Consider the following 4,153-nt stretch of genomic DNA (forward strand, 5'->3'; position numbering starts at 1 on the left):
TTTGCCTATGTGTATTGTTTAAAGTCGAGACTGGGGGAAAAATGTTAAAAGCCTGTGCAATGCAGGAAAGAGAAGATACGCTATTTATTTATTTATTTAATGTTTATTTGTTTTTTTGGGGGGGTTTCCTCCTCTTTGTGCTGTGATTATAGCTGTGCACCACCATGCTTAGCCCTAGGTAGACTGGTTTAAAATTATTATTTTACTAACATGCATGTGTGTTTTCCTGCATGTATGTCTGTGTGCACCTGGAAGCATGCATCTTATAGAAGCCAAACGAGGGTGTCGGACCCCCTAGGGCTGGAGTTACAAATGGTTATGAGTCATCCTGTGAATGTTGGGAATTGAACCTGGGTCCTCAAAACCATGTCTTTAATTAAAAAAAAAAAAAAAGTCACGTGGGGCTGGAGAGACGATGGCTCAGCGATAAAGAGTACTGGCCGCTTTTCCAGAGGTCCTGAGTTCAATTCCCAGCAACCACATAGTGGCTCACAACCATCTGTAATGGAATCTGATTCCCTTTTCTGGTGTGCACGAAAAACATAGCATTCATACACGTAAAATAAATAAAAAAAAAAAAGAGAAAAAACATGTTCATTGCATTGATATTTAACACAAAGGCCAGCGAGGCAGTTTTTACGTTATCTTCGCCAGCACACCATAAGACCAGTGACCATCTTACTAACCTGTGAAGGATAGTTTCTTTCAAAGAACAGTGGGCCTCATTTTTTAAGAGAATGGGGCCAGCAAGATGGATAAAGGTGATTGCTGAGAAATCTGATGACCCGAGTTCAATCCCTAGGATCTCCATGGTGGAAAGTGAGAACCAGTTCCTGAAAGTTGTCCTCTGACCTCTACACATTTACCCTGGCGTCCCCTCCACCCACACAAGCATATTCAGACACACGTGTATATAGAGGTGGAAGATAGCATTAAAATGTCTCCTAATGACATACAGCTGTACCTATAGATCCATCCCTTGCACAACCCTCATCAGCCAAGCTTCTTCTTACAGTTGATGGGATTTTTTTTTACACAGAGACCCGTTAACTGGATGACGCATGAAAAGTAAGACGTTGAAGCACTCGGTTCTTCATGGGTTGTGTTCATTAAACCCTTCCACGTAAGGCCCAGGAATCTACTCAGAAGAGGAGGCAGAAGGATAGTAAAAGTCAAAGGTGGTGGATGACTCAAGGACGCAGCAGGACTGACGCACACGTGACGTCACAGATGCCGCTGCGACGTCACAGATGCTACGGCAGCACGCGCGGGACCTACACAGGGTCAAGCCAGGTGCACTCTCAGTACTGACGTGAGGAAGTGGCCCCACCCCTAGCCGAGAATGCATCTGCAATTGATACCCACCGGTAAAGGGAAAATCAGTTTTCTCCACTGTGCCCCTGGGTGTATCAACCACACTCCAGGCAGGCCCATGCCCAGGAGTAGTTAGCCAACATATAATGAATTCCATGTTTGTTTGTTTTTGTAAAATCTGTAGACTTTTTGTTTTATTTTGGCATTTTTTTTGTCTTATCTGTTTTGATTTTCATTTTTGTGGCTTTGTTGTTACTGTTGTTTTGTTTTATTATTTATTTTGAGAGAGGGATCTAGAGAACATAAAGTTGGGTGGGGAGGATCCGGAAAGACTTGGGGGAAGGGAAAAAAACGATCAAAGTATAGTGTGTGAAAAAATGTTTTTAAAAAATAAAAAAAGAACTAAAACTCTCATTAAACAACAACAAAACAGGAAGAGTCATGACATTGAAGTAGGTGACAGTTTTTTGGATTATATTGAGCCCAGAGAAGACAAGAACAAATAGATGTGTTGGACCTCATCAAAATCTGGGGGGAAAAATCTTCTGTGTTTGAAAGGGCACCAGCGAGGCTCCAAAGCTGTGGAGGCCGCTCACGTACAGTGCTTGTCTTGCACAGGCTCTGGGTTTGATCCAGCAGTGCAAGGAGAGGAAAGGGGCGGATGAGTCCGCTCAGTGGGCACCAGCGCTTGTGGGCAAGCCTGACATCCCACACAGGAGAAAACAGATCCCTGCAAGTTCTTCTCTGACCACCGCATACCTGCGTCTGCCCCGCCCTCGCCCCGCCCCCCAACCCTGGCATAAAGGAAGGACGACTACAAATAAAAGTACCCCGCCTTTAAAAGAAAAAAAAAAAAAGGTTTGCTAATTACTTATCTGAAAGAGGATTGATATTTAGAATTTATTTATTTTGAGACAGGTTCTCAGTGTGTAGCTCTGGCTGTTTTGGAACTCACAGAGATCCACCTGCCTCTGCCTTCCAAGTGCTGGGATGGAAGGCATGTGCCACCAGGTTTGAGATCTACAATGTATTAAATGACTCCCATAACTCAATAAGGACAATAACATCCTTAAGCAACCACATTTTAAAATGGAGGAAGGATACAGACAGAGTTCTCCCCAAAGATGGCAAACAGAACAAACACGGGGGAGGGGGGGGTGAGTGGGGGGGGTGAGTTGGAAACAACTAATTACCAGAGAAATACAAATCAGAATCCCTCATGCCACGTGGATGACCATCATGGAAAGAACAACATTCCACCCAACTGTCAGCAAATGTGCGGAGAAACCAGTCACCCTGTGGAAGTGCACTAGGGCACAGCCACTGTGGGAAATGATGTGACGGCGTCTCAAGATTATTAAGAATGATGGCTCTGCGGGCAAAGGTGTTTTCTGCCAAGCCTGACAAGCTGCATTCAAATCACGAGTTCCACTGCAGGACAACTGACCCCTGCACGTTGTCCTCTGATTTCCACACACTGGTACACATGCACAGTTAATAAATACATTTAATTAAAAAAGAATTATTAAAAACAGAGCCTCTATAGAACCCAGCCATCCCGCCTCTGAATACATTTCAAAAGGGGCTTGGACATGTAGTATACACACACATTCCCAGAAGCTCCTAGCTTCAGCTCCAGTGCTGGGCAACAGGTGTGTAAGCCATACTTGGCTTCGGGACAAACAGACTTTGAGATGAAATGGTGAGGTCCACTTTGGAGCTTGGGGTGCCCATGAGCCATGGAGAAGCTAAGTGGATACAGGAATTGAATCTCGGGTAAGGAGACTGCTGACCTATGAGTCACTTGTCTAGATATAGGAGACGCCCACATCCTCGGCTGAGGCCTGTGACTCAGGGTCAGGGGAAAGGACACTCACGTGAAACTTGGAGGAAGATAGATGTAGAAAGAGGCTGAGAGCATCCTGAAGACGGAGGACATAACTGCAAGAAGCCAGAGGAAAAGGGCACCTCAGGAAAGTGAAACCCTTAAAGAGTGGGGAGAAAACCAGTGAGGTGAAGATCTCAAAATTACCCACTGCACTTATCAACTAGGAAGGTCCAGTCTGGTCCCTGGAGGTAGCCTCAGGACCTTCTCTCTGATACCTTTCCTAGGGAAAGGTGGAACTACGAGTAGAACTAGATACTCCTTGTTTCATCCTGTAGCTATGATAAAACATTGACTACAAGTAACTTGGGCAAGATGGAGTTTATTTGGCTTGTGTTTCCAGGTCATAATACATCACTGAGAAAAGTCAGGGCAGGAACCATACAGGAACACTACTTGCTGGCAAGCTTTCTCACAGGCTTTTTCTTATATACCCTGGGAAAATCTGCCTAGGGATGGTGCCGCCCACAGTGGGCCGGGCCCTCCTTCATCAATCAAAAATAAATGAAGAAAATTCCAACATATATGCCCACAGGCCAATCTGATCTGGCCTATCCCCCAATTGAGACTCTTTTCTCAGGTGATTCTGGTTGCATCAAGTTGACAAATCTAACTAGGACATAGACTAACAATTGAGCTCCTGCTTGGAGCACAATACGTTTAATGTATTTATTAGGCTAGGTTACAGAGAAAGCAATATTTTTATGAGATACATAAAGAGCAGGAGCCTAGGGTTGTAGCTCAGTGGTGGAATGTTTGCCTAGCATGGGTTCCAACCTAGAACTGAGAAAAGGAAAACAAAAACAAAACTAACCTCTAACCTGTAAAGGAGGTCGACCACTCCCGGCGGCCGATACGGAGTCCATGTTGTTTTAAAAAGGAACCTCATTTTTTTTCTGTAATTTTTGTTCTCATTTCTATTTTCTTTGCAATTTACTGAATCAGACTCTTTGG

The sequence above is a fragment of the Rattus rattus genome, chromosome 9 (assembly GCF_011064425.1).
Source record: "Rattus rattus isolate New Zealand chromosome 9, Rrattus_CSIRO_v1, whole genome shotgun sequence".
NCBI classification, from domain to species: Eukaryota; Metazoa; Chordata; class Mammalia; order Rodentia; family Muridae; genus Rattus; species Rattus rattus.